The sequence below is a fragment of the Podarcis pityusensis genome, assembly GCF_964106645.2.
Source record: "Podarcis pityusensis genome assembly, chromosome: 8".
Classification (NCBI taxonomy): domain Eukaryota; kingdom Metazoa; phylum Chordata; class Lepidosauria; order Squamata; family Lacertidae; genus Podarcis; species Podarcis pityusensis.
Window position 1 is genome coordinate 54,439,064 of NC_138033.1, and position 13,491 is coordinate 54,452,554.

At 43.4% G+C, this 13,491-nt stretch overlaps 1 protein-coding gene across 2 annotated transcripts in view; it reads left to right on the top strand.

Moving 5' to 3' along the window:
• CDH13 (cadherin 13) overlaps nt 1-13,491 on the top strand; it is a 680,788-nt gene that overhangs the window by 184,509 nt on the left and 482,788 nt on the right. The gene's annotated exons all lie outside the window — the stretch shown is intronic.

Genomic DNA, 13,491 nt, shown 5'->3' on the forward strand with positions numbered 1-13,491 from the left:
AGATGTGAATATTTTTTCCCCATAATTGAAATTGGAACAGGGGGACTTTTTACAGCCCTTGATGGGAAGGCAGAGCAGTAAGAACAAGACACTATTGTTTCAATTTACTGTACCCTACAAGTGACTTTTTTGACTTTGGTGTATGCAAAAGTCATGAAAATCTACCCCCTCTCCAGCTGTATGAAATTATACTGCTCCCTTAAATGATTCTGCCTTAAAGTCGCTTAAGGCTGCATGAATAGAACCATCCTTTCTGTGTGACAGGGAATAATGATGCCACTTTGTGCTATGCTAGTTACTCCCCATCTGGAATACTCCGGTCAGTTTGGGGCACTGCACTTTAAGAATGATATAGACCAGATATTAGGAACTTCTGGCCCTCCAGGTGTTGTCTGACTCCGTCATCAGCCCCACCTAGCACAGCCAGTGTTCAGGAACACTGAAAGCTGCCCAGTAACATCCGGAGGCATCCCCTCACATAGTGCCCTCCAGATGTTTTAGACACCAACTCCCATCAATCCTGATCATTGTACATGTTGGCTGAGGCAGATGGGAATTGGAATCTGAAGCATCTGGCCCTCACTGCCATCAGTCTCATCCAGCATCTCCAATTCTTAAGGGTGATGGGATACGTAGCCCTGAAATATCAAGAAGTTCCCACTGCGATGTAGGGGGGGAATCCCTGGGGAGGAAAAAACACAGGCAGCTGTGGGGAGGCAGGGACTGATCCATGGGGTAAGACCTACCGTGAATGAGTTCCTGTACACATTAGATCTGGGGTTTGATCAGCAGCTTTCCCCAGCCCTACCTGGAGATGCAGGGGAGTGGACCTGAGACAACCTGCATGGTCTACAGTCCTCCCCCCAGCATCAAGAGGATGTATTGCATTCAGAGCCATTTGGCCACAAAGACCTTCTGTAGCCTGGGCACTGACTTCAATCCCTGGTGTTTGAGGTTCTGTTTCAATCTGTGGCCTTTTTATTGAGGTTAGGAATTCAACTTAGTTGTTTTTTTAATATTGATGCTAGCAATTAAAAGTAGCTTCCTGCTTCAGGAAGTGGGAAGCACTGATGGAGCAAATGTGTGTTTTAAATAATTCAAAATTGCAGAGTGTGGCACAAAACCAACCTCCTTCCACTTTCAAATGGAAGCTTTTTGTTAAAGGGAGGCGGAAAGGAGGCCCTTGGAAAAAAAACAAAACCAAATTATTTCATGCCCAGCCATCACAGCTCCCCTCCTCAAACAATTTCTGGGCTGAGCATGGTTGGAGGGACAAAAATGAAAAGAGTGCTTCAGTAATTTTAAATTGCTATGTGTGATTGAAATTACTGGATGTCAGTATGTTTCTCACACATTGCTATTTGCTCTTGTTTACAAGTGAAGATGAGTAGATAGATTTTCTCTGTGGTACAGCTTTAAATGTGTCAAATCTACCTATTTACAGTGGTACCTCAGGTTAAGTACTTAATTCGTTCCGGAGGTCCGTACTTAACCTGCAACTGTTCTTAACCTGAAGCACCACTTTAGCTAATGGGGCCTCCTGCTGCCGCCATGCTGCCAGAGCACAATTTCTGTTCTCATCCTGAAGCAAAGTTCTTAACCTGAAGCGTATGTAACCTGGGTTAGCGGAGTCTGTAACCTGAAGTGTATGTAACCTGAAGCGTATGTAACCTGAGGTACCACTGTACCGGCCAAGAAATTTTTCACTTCCACACAATAAAAATAATAGCTGTTCTTGCACTATCCCTGTAGTCTACGTAACACCAAAGGTTGTCTTAGAGGAGTTGGTCCCACCATCACCATGTAAACAGGGGAAGAAGGGAACTAGACTAAGACTCTTCCCTCCCCAACCCCCCAGAAACCTGAATTAGTGCTGTCCGCAGACACTTCTGGGTCACGTGGCCAGCGTGACAAGCTGCATCTGGCGAGCCAGCGCAGCACACAGAACGCCGTTTACCTTCCCGCTGGTAAGCGGTCCCTATTTATCTACTTGCACCCGGGGGTGCTTTCGAACTGCTAGGTTGGCAGGCGCTGGGACCGAACGACAGGAGCGCACCCCGCCGCGGGGATTCGAACCGCCGACCATGCGATCGGCAAGTCCTAGGCGCTGAGGTTTTACCCACAGCGCCACCCGCGTCCCTAATTAGTATGTTAGATACTCAAAAATGTAAGAAGAGCCTGCTGGATCAAGTCAATGGGCCATCTAGCCCAGCATCCCATTCTCTCAGTAGCCAACCAGATGCCTTTAGGACACCCACAAGAGCACTCTCCCCTCCTGTAGTTCCCAGCAAATGGTTTTCATGAGCAGCATGGCTAGTAGCCATTGATAGGCTTCAGCTATTGATAGCCATGTTTTTAAATTTTTCTTTTAAAGCCATGCAAGTTTCCTTTCCTCCTGTAGGAGCAAGGTCCACAGTTGTATGAAGAAATGCTTTTATTTATTTTTATCTGGCCTGAATCTACCAACATTCATCTTCATTGGATGTCCATGAATCCTAGTGTAGGGAGAGAGATAGACAAACTTTTCTCCATCTGCTTTCTCCATGCCATGAATAATTTTATAAACTTCAATCATGTCACCTCTTACTTGCCTCTTCTCTAAACCAAAAAGTTCCAAATTCTGCAACCTTTCCTCATAGGGGAGTCACCCCCTTGATCATTTTTGGTTGCCTTTTTCTTTAGCTCATTCTGGTGTTTCTCATTCTGTTGTATGTGAACACTGAGCTTGTTAGATTCAAGCTTTATCCAACCAGAGCAGGGGTGACAATGCTGTGGTCCTCTGTATGTTGTTGAACTCCAACCCCCACCAGCAACAGGCAGTATGGCCAATGGTCAAGGATGATGGGCACTGTCATTCAGCCACACCTGGAGGCCTACAGCTTCTCCTCGCATGTCTTAGGTTAGTGATATTGTAGAGCACCCTTCAGTTTAGGGCTTTATCAGGGATGAGGAATTGGAGACTATCCAGATGTCTCTGGACTTCAACTCCCATCATCCCTGACCACTGGCCATTCTGTCTGGGCCTGAAGGGAGTTGCAGTTCACATTTTTACATTTCCTTAACACCATCCTGAGTTATACAGGTGTAACAGGTATCACAGAACAGTAAGACAAGTGGAATAAAAAGCTGAGAAAGAGTCATGGGTTGTTGGTTTCCCATAACAGATATATATCAGGTGACACTTTTAAGTGGTGGCTGTTTCTTCCTCGAGAAGTAGTTTATTTGGCAGTAAATACATTTGTGGAGAGAAAGAAAAAAAATAACAGTTTTTGTCCCTAGCAAATATATATTTATAGAAGGTAGCATAATTCCAGCAGAATGTATGCTAAGAGTTTAAGGATCATTAGGAACACTTTTGCTGCTTGGGGAGCATTTCAACACGCATATAATTTATGGTTGGATGGTGGGAGGCACCAGCTGAGGACTCCCTAGGGAAGAAGATTCAGAGCCAGGGGATTGGTGGTGGGATGACAATGAGTGGTCAGAGGAAGAAGACTGGTGGGAGGAGGTGTCAGAAGCAGAAGAGGGGACAGGGTTTAGTGATCAGGAAGAGGCTGTGGCAGAGCACCGTTCAGACTCTGAGGAAAAAACCGAGGGTTGGGCAGGAGTGGGGCCAGGTGGCAGAGAGACTGACTATGGAAGAAGACTATGGAAGAAGACTATGGAAGAAGTCTCCCTCTCCTACTTGCAACTGCCTCCCCTCCCCCCTGGTCTCCTACATCACACAGTGAAATGAAACGGGCAGAGTAGAGGGGGGCTGTGTGCACCAACAGCCTGAGACTGCATGCGAAAGACCTTGGAGAGGAGGAGTTGCAGTGGGCACTGGGAAGAGTTGCTGGGGCCATGAGGCCAGAGCTGTGGATTGTTTCCTTGAATAAAGAGTTAACTTCACTCCAGCCCTGACACATAAGGTGTTTTGGAAGGTAAAATACTTTTATGTTTTGGATGCTTTTCCAAAAAAATACAAGTTGGACCAGGATCTGTTGATGATCAAGTATATCTGCTTTCCTCTTATTTGTTTGGGAAATCATATACTGTCCACACATTTCCTTATATATGTGGTTATTTGTCTCACTGGTACAGTGGTACCTTGGGTTACAGACTACACTAAGCCAGAAATAGTACCTTGGGTTAAGAACTTTGCTTCAGGATGAGAACAGAAATCATGCAGCGGAAGCGCAGGAGCAGGCCCCATTACTTAAATTTAAGAACAGGTTAAGAACAGTTTCAGGTTAAGAACAGACCTCCAGAACGAATTAAGTTCTTAACCCGAGGTACCACTGTATAGAATCCTATGAACACTTACATGGGAGTATGCACCATTGGACCTGATCAAATCTTTTTTAAAACAAACAAACAAACAAACAAACAAACAAACAAACAGAAAGCAAAAGCAAAAACAGACATGGAGATGTTTGCAGCACACAGCCTGGGACACAGCTGGATTCAGTTTTAAGAGGTTCCTTCTGGAGGTCCTTCTATGTTTGCAGACTCTGATGTGCTCTAAGTTATGCCAGGAGGTACTGGTGCTATAACTTCATTTCCCACATTGCTCCAGAGTGATACTACATTAGCGGGATAGAGGGATGGCATCTAAACCTAGTCTCCTGGTACTGTTCAATGTATCAGGCTAATTTTTTTACAGGGGGCGGGCAGTCATAGGTGAGCCCTGTAAGGATGTGGGGACCTGGCAGCTGCCCATGGATGTGACCTGAAATACATCCATACCATAAGCTGGCATCTAAGAGAGAAGATACCAGAGAAACCAGCAAGTTTAAATCTAGCTTGATTTCAGGTTAAACCTCTTAATCACCAAAACAATTTACAGATTTTTTTTTCTAATCCTGATTCCCCCCCCCCCCCCCAAGCCGGTACATACAAATTCCATATGCATATGTAGTTTTGCCACACTACCGATGTGTGGAAGAGCCAAAGTCAATTTTCTGATAGGGTGGTGATTCATGTTGCTCCAGGAGGAGGGTGAGTTTTCATTGAAATCACTGCTAAAAATGAGTTTATCCCACCACACGTTAATAGTGCTTTTAATGCAATCTGTTCCCCTATGCTAGAGAAAGATGCACCATCCCCAATCTTCCAGCTATGTCAATCATTCCCTGGTCTTTATCCCTGTGTAAAGCAGTGGAGGATAATCAGAACTATTTTTTCCATTAGAGTGTTGACTCTAACAGAGCAAGATTTCAATTTTTCACATGCAAAAACTTTCTTGGGGACTCTTAATGCATATGAGGTCAACAGTAGCTCCTTTGTACATTAAAAAAAAAAAAATTGTGTTCTGCTGCTGCTTCTTACTTTTATTTTATTTTTTTAGAAAAGGCAAGTAATTACAACAGAGGGTTATGGACCAAGGTCTTGGTTGCATATTTGTGAACTAATTAATTTATGGCAGGTATAGTTCTCTTTCCCCCCCTTTTTTGGTTTGCCTATTAAGTGTTTATCTTTAATGGTTTGCTTCTACTTCTAATGGGTTTTGCTCCTGCAAAAAGGTCATTCCTGATGCAATGTCATAGTTGCCACTAGGAGATAGTAAGCATTAGAGCTTTTGCTTTATTATAATGTACACACAAAATGTTCAGCTGTTGTGCTGAATGACTTTCCAGGTTCTTTCTGAAGAAGAGCTGGGGCGAGGGGATGAGGATGATGACGATGATACTTAATGGTATGCAAATATTAATAAAACCAAATTGAATTTAATAATATTTAAAAATGAGGAAGAGCTGTAGCTCTGTGGCAGAGAATCTGTTTTGCTTGCCAAAGGTCCCGGGTTGAATCCCTGACCTCTCCAGGTCGGGTTGGGAGAGATCCCAGCCTGAAACCCTGGAAAGCAACCGCCAGCCATAGAATCAAAGAATTATAGAGTTGGAAGTCTACTCTAAAGGTCATCTAGTCCAATCCCTAAAATGCAGGAATTTGCAGGTGAACAGTATGGGGAGTGTGAACTCACAGTCTTGGTGTTATCAGCACCAAACTCTAACCAACTGGGCTAACTACCAGTTTTAACAGTATAAGGCATTTTCCTTTGCTCCGAAGGGCCTTGGTGTTGTGAGTTACTCCAGTATATTTGCACTGATTTAGCCAGAAAATAGGGTGATGGAAGGTAGCTCCAAACACACACACAAACACCAATCTTAGTGAGTCATTGTCTAGAATAATGCCTGCATACTCTTCTATGTATGGGACGCGGGTGGCGCTGTGGGTTAAGCCACAGAGCCTAGGACTTGCCAATCAGAAGGTTGGCGGTTCAAATCCCTGTGATGGGGTGAGCTCCCGTTGCTCAGTCCCTGCTCCTGCCAACCTAGCAGTTCGAAAGCATGAAGTGCAAGTAGATAAATAGGTACCACTCCAGCAGGAAGGTAAATGGCATTTCCGTGTGCTGCTCTGGTTCGCCAGAAGCGGCTTAGTCATGCTGGCCACGTGACCCGGAAGCTGTATGCCAGCTCCCTTGGCCAATAAAGCGAGATGAGCGCCGCAACCCCAGAGTCAGCCATGACTGGACCTAATGGTTAGGGGTCCCTTTACCTTTACTCTTCTATGTAGCACAAATTAAAGGTCTGGAAGCTGGAAGTATCAGCCTTAGAGAATCCACATCGGAAGTAGATTCCCAAAGTTTCTCCAATGTTTACAGTCCTGCTCTGCCCACAACAAAGAGGAGAATAGAGAATTTTTGGGTAACTTCATGTAAAGGACTGCATCTCATTTTAAAAAAACAACCTGTGGGTGAAGAGTGCAGGGCTAAGCCTAAGCCATGTTCCTTGCATTGCGAAAGGCACTGACCTGATCTTCAGCCTTAGTGACAGCAGCCAAGAATAGGGCATCCTGGTAGGGTAGCCCTCTAACTTGAAAGGTTGCCATAAGGGGCAGTTGTCTGATGGCATCATCTATTTGAAGGATGTGTAGTCCAAATCTGGTTTAGAGAGAAGGAATCACCAGAGTGCAGATTGGGGGCTTGAAGTTGCATACCAATAGTCAAAATAAAAAATATTCCTTCTAGTAGCACCTTAAAGACCAACTAAGTTAGTTCTTGGTATGAGCTTTCGTGTGCATGCACACTTCTTCAGATACACACTTCAGATGCACACTTCTTCAGATCTGAAGAAGTGTGCATGCACACGAAAGCTCATACCAAGAACTAACTTAGTTGGTCTTTAAGGTGCTACTAGAAGGAATATTTTTTATTTTGACTATGGCAGACCAACACGGCTACCTATCTGTAATTGCATACCAATAGTTCACTTCTGCAAAGGAGATCAGTGCAGGGAAACTTTCCCACCATGGAGATATGGACTGAATTTCTATTCAATTTTCAGGTATCATTTCCAAATGTCCTTCTATACATATAAACCTGCACATGCAAATTTTATGAAAATATGTCTGTTTTGATGCATTTCCCTTTTTTTGCTGAAGTGTAAAGAGTTAAAACATGTTAAAGGCTGTAAAATTAAGTCTTAGTTGAGTCTCTATACCAGCTACTTTGTGAATTTTTTTGTAGGGAAACGATGCTTTGGTGCTGGGAAATGAACTTCCTGGGTACCCTACAAGACTGCAATTATAGGAAAGGGAATAAAAAAAAAACTGTTAATGTCCCTTTGTGCCATAAAATCCAAAGAGAGTAGTTAGATAGGCCTCATAAAAAGTGTGTGTGCGCATGTGTATTGTAAATGTGATATGCATAATGAATGGTTGGATAAATTCCACTTTCTCTCTTCCAGTTAGGCAGGGTAATATTAAACAATTAAAACCCTTCAGATGTCCATTAGTACTTTAGTCTATTTTTTGTCATTTCAAATAAGTTTTTAATGGTAATAGATGCCTACAGTATTCTCTTCATTATGCATAGATTTCCAGAAAGGTAATACCGGTAATTTTCATCTAAACGTTTTGTGATGGAGCGCAAATTAACTTCTGAGCCAACACAGTTATTTTCAAAGATTGTTGGGTATGATTTTTTAAATTCCTCTGCAGATTTTGAAAGACCCGCTGGTATGATCTAAAGTTAGTAACGTCTCTCTAATACAGTGGCTCTGATTTCAGTGAGATACCTTGGACATATGTGGTTTCAGGGTTATTTTATCAAGTCATGAATGCATGGTATAAACTAATGGTACGCCCCTGGATGTTAATACTGCAGAACAGTGCACAGAAGAATGTTATTTCAGTTGCTGAAATGTGATGAATGTTTCTCAGGCAGTATACCTGGACGTCTTCTGCTGCTGTGCTGTGTTATTCTAACTGCATTGTTTTTGGTGTACATTTCACATTGACTTTTTGTTTTATGTACACTGCTGTTATATTTGTGTGAGCAGCTTATTTTAAATTATTTTAAATAAAATAAATAATACATATCTGTGTTCCCATTTCATACATAGGAAATAAGAGCTACCAACTGGCTATGTAGTCTTATCACTACAAAACCAATGATGCAGTCAGCTAAATAGGCAAACAAAGACATTGAAGGGCCTGCAAATGAAATTCCCTGTAGCAAAGGCACTGTCAGTTGAAGCAGATCTATCCAAAATGGCAGGACAAATGTACCACAAATCTGTCATAATGGGTCTTGAGTTCCAGATGGAGCTCTTTGGGAAATTTTGCACACGTAGTACAGACACCTGCTTAAAAGTGTGATCCTCACAATGTGCTTCTTATAACTGCCTTAAGTTTTAGATGGCTCCTCAAGCATATCTGTCTGTCGCTAAATCACCTTCTTAATGGTCCACTGTCAGGTTTTCCTGTCTTTGACTATCCTGTGTGTGATAAAACAAGATTATAATAAACACATCATTTCTTTTATGAGTCCTTTTTCTTATAAAATTTTCCCTGGCGCTATATGGCTCATCTAAAGAGATTGTCATGTTCCAATTCCAGTTAATGGAAGCCTATTGCTGCCATACCTTTTTAGTGGGAAGAGAGCTTGGAATTCATATGAGCCAATAAAGTTCCCATAATTTGCATTTTCATAACCCACCTTTCAGTGTTCCAAGTGTGACTTTCACTCTTAGGACAGAGCCTGGCTGTAAAAAGGAAAGGAAAGGCCCTTTAAAGGAATATTTGTCATCTCAGAAGGATCTTGCTGCCAAATCTTAATAGCATTTCTCACAAAAATGACTTCAATTCACTATCTGATGTGGAAGCAACACCGTAGAGGTTATGAAGAGAAGTTTCATGAATTATCACTGGGTTGTTGGGTGTCTTTTTCCTCTCTCTCTCTTTAAAAAAGAAAGGAAATGTGGAAGAGGATTAAATTCTATGCACACAAATCCAATGGCCCACCACAACTCAATGCACACACAGCATTGCATGGAACTGTTGACTGGTAAAATATGATCACTGCAGCTTTCGTAGCCTGCCATGGCCAGACCTTTGATGCTTTATCACTCAACAGCTGTCCATCAAAACTGGCATAAATAATGTGGGCAGGTGGGACAGCAGTTGCAGCAAAGCAGATCTATGACTTCTGAGCATGTCCCCTCCGGGGTTGCCAATCATGTGGGGGAGGAGGGACGAATCCATCTATTTCCATGACAGGGAAGGATGTGTGAGTGTGAAGAAACTGCAAAGTAAAACTCACGTTCATTATCCAGTTTTGCATCTGGACTTCACCACCACTTGAATGTGCCCCCAGAAGGCTGTTGAGATGATGTCAGGGACTGGCAGAGCTCTGAGGAGCGGGTGGAAGAGGTACCAGGGCCAGAGGTGGATCCATGGGAAGTGGGTAGCGATTTATGGGGTTTTGTGACTCCCATGTGGCAGGAGCCAGAACTGGAGGATAGGGAGGGGTGTGAGCAATTGGAGGCAGGGAAGGAAAGACACGGCATGGCAGAAGTGGAGGCGGAGATGGTGCCTGAAGGGAGAGAGCTGGCAGAATCCCCTCCATCCTCTCCCACACTGTCCCCCAGGACCAGAAGAGCCTTGAAGAGGAAGGCACAGCAAGAGAAGTCGCAAGTTGCTTACACTCTCACTGTCAGACAAAGGTACTTAAATTTGTGTGTGGGAATGATTCCACCATTACTCCAGCAGTCTACCTCAGAGTGCAAGCCCAGGGAGGAGCACCAGCTACAGTACCAAGCCACCAGAAGCGTGTGTGTGCATGCTTAGTGCACCTCAGGAAGTTCATGCTTTGTCAGTAAAGAATTAAAACTGCTGGCCATTTGCCCTCCTTGTGTGCTCAGGACATACAGTCATACCTTGGGTTACGAACGCTGTGGGTTGTGCGTTTTAGGGTTGCGGACCGCACTGAACCCAGAAGTACCGGAACGGGTTACTTCTGAGTTTTGGCGCATGCACAGAAGGGCAAAATGATGTCGTGTGCACGCGCAGAAGCACCAAATTGTGTCATGAGCATGCGCAGACGCAGTGCTTCAGGCTGCGAATGCTGCGAGTTGCAAACGTGCCTTCTGCATGGATCACGTTCTCAACCTGATGTATGACTGTACAGCAAGGTAGCCCTCAGGCTTCAACTGGCTCCCCAACCATGGAGAAGACAATGTTTGTCTACAGTGGAGGCTGTTCCGTTTAGTTCAATGGGGCACTGCCCCACCAAGCTCCAGTTCACCCTCAGCAAGTCCCCACAGGCCTACCTTCTTACATACAACCAATAGGGGGTCAGGCACTGCTGGTCAGCTTCCTCCTTCTTAATGTTGCCTTTGGAAAACTCAACAGGAAGGAGGATGGGGACAAAGCTAGAATTAGTTTGCACTGCCTATCATTGGCTTCCTGGCTCCACCTACTTTTGGCCTCTCCGCTTTCTGCATCATGAGTTCCAATGGGCAACAAGACACTGCTGGTTGGTTAGCTGGGCCGATGACCTATCTCAGGATATGTCATTTTCTACATTCCTGGCATTGTGGACAGAATGTTACATAACTTTCTCCATTGACTGTGCTCAGGTGTTTGGGGTTTTTGAACAGTTTCTTCGCACAATGAGCCCTGTGTTGGATTAATAATTCCGGCCAAAAATTCATGCTGGCAGATGGCTGGGTGCACCACTGGAGCCCCGCTTAAGATGATTTTGAGGGCTGAACTGGTGCTTAAGTTATGGGCGGCCATCTAATTGCCACCCGGATGTACTGAGACACTTTCAGCTTTCGAAATGAAATTAGCAGTCTGGAGCTTATGGCTTTATGATCTAATGCCCCTGAAGGTGATAAATAATGGAGAAGAGTTACAGTGGAACAAGTTGAGAAAATGATTTCTAAACCTGAAATTGCCCAATCTATTTTGATGACATTGAGACCAGCTAGTTGGAAATTAATTTTATGTTCTGTGCAGCAGCTTGTTTCAGAGGCTATCTCCCTGCTGTTAAGAAACTCTCTGGAATGCCTCTGGAGGGGAAAAGAAAGGAATAAAGAAAGAAAAGAGAGGAGGAGAAATGAGTCCATAAACTGATTTTTTGATGGACAGGAATTGCTAGCTTTTTTGAGTAAAACTCTGTCCCTACTTAATACTTGCAGGATCAGAAGAAGTTCAACAAGTGCAGCATGTTGTGCAACATGATTATCCTGTGATAGAAGGAAGTCTCACTTCCTGAATCTTTGCCACCATTACATCAACAGTTGCGAGTTATGGCAAATTATTTCTTCACTTAAAAGCTTAAGAAGAGATGGTGCAGCAATAAAATGGCTAGCACATTTGCAGACCTAAACAGGGTCTAGCATGGTTTCAAATTGGATGAGGAAATCGCGTGTTGAGACCCCTGCATTGCAGGGGTTGGATTAAATGACCCTTTGGGTCCACAAGTCTATGATTCTATGATGTCCAGCATCCTATTCTCACAGTAGCCAACCATCTGCCTGTGAGAAACCTGCAAGCAAGATTTGAGCACTCCTGTATTTTCCTAGCAACTGGTATTCAGAAGCGTTACTGCCTCCGACCATGGAAGCAGAGCAGAGCGATTGATAGTTTTGTCCTTCATGTATTTCTTCAATCCTCTTTTAAAGCCATCCGTATTGGTGATCCTTATTGCCTCCTATGGGAGTGAGTTCCATCATTGACTTGTGTGCTGTGTGAAAAAGTACTTTTTAATATCTGTCCTGGATCTAGCATTCAGCTTCATTGGATGCCCACGAGTTCTCGTGTTATGGGAGAGGGAGAAAGCACGTCTCTATTGCAAGACATAGAGATGGTCTCCAACTTGGTTAAATTTTGAAGAGGCTCAGACTGGGTGCTAGCCAGTGTTGGAGGCACGAGACTTTTCCTCTGATTGATAAACCGTTTGCAGCGGGGGTGTTGTTAACACACTCAACTGTACTTTGTTAATGAAATGAATCTTGTAGGTTAAACAGAGTATGTGTCCTAACCCCCTTCAATGTGTTTTCATGGTAGGTTCTTTTCTCAGTTTGTATTTGTTCTGTTCTGGGGACTCTGAATTTTTCAAAGCAAAGACATTTAGCAGACAAGACAGCCATTTAATTTCAATAAAGGAATTTTTCACGGTGTATGTGGGTAAGGAACACAGAAGCAGGCCTGTGCTTTTAAAAGATAATTAATTAAAAACCTTCTGGGTGCAGGTGAATTTGGCACCTTGCCGAACATCTAGGAGAGAAGAAAGTGATGGAAATTGTGCGGCTAGAATGATCTTGTTTTGCAAGAGGGCTGGGCCAGCATCTTGTAATTATTCCCAGGAGAAAGCAGGGCACTTTGGGTCACTAAGATGATCTCACACACATCCCTTGCAGGATAATTTCTGAAGCCATTCAGGGTACTCATTTCTTTAGTTTGATCTCCACAATGAGCCAATAACACCTATCTGTTTCTTTGCTGAGAGGTTTGGATAAGAGGTTTTCACTTCAGCTCTCTCCAAATGCTTTAGTTTTCTGTCCCTTTACCATCTCCAGCTCAAGAATCCATTGATAAGACATACTGAGAAAAGCAATGTTGATGTGATTGAAAATATAAAGATGTAAGAACATCAGAAGAGCTCTGCTGAATTTTGGCTTCTCTGTCCCCCTCAAACTTAAGTCCAGTGCTCCATATTTCCACATCAGCTTTTGATTTAACTTTTTTTTTTTAAAAAAAATATTCCCATGAAGATTCATCAGCATTGTACACTGGTACCTTGGGTTACAGACGCTTCAGGTTACAGACTCTGCTAACCCAGAAATAGTACCTCAGGTTAAGAACTTTGCTTCAGGATGAGAACAGAAATCGCGCAGCAGCGGCGCAGCAGCAGCAGTAGGCCCCATTAGCTAAAGTGGTACCTCAGGTTAAGAACAGTTTCAGGTTAAGAACGAACCTCCAGAATGAATTAAATTCTTAACCCGAGGTACCACTGTAGTTGAATTTCTCCAAATGTACACATTTTTAATGCAATTTTGAATATACACAAAATGATTTCCCAAATTATAATGCACAACCTAATGTTCTTTACCTAAGGATTAGGGAAAAAAATTTTTACGGGGCTTGCAAACTGCATAGCAAAACTCTGGGAAGAGTGAATTTGAGTGATTACAGCATTTCAGTTGGTGCATCGTTTCAGAA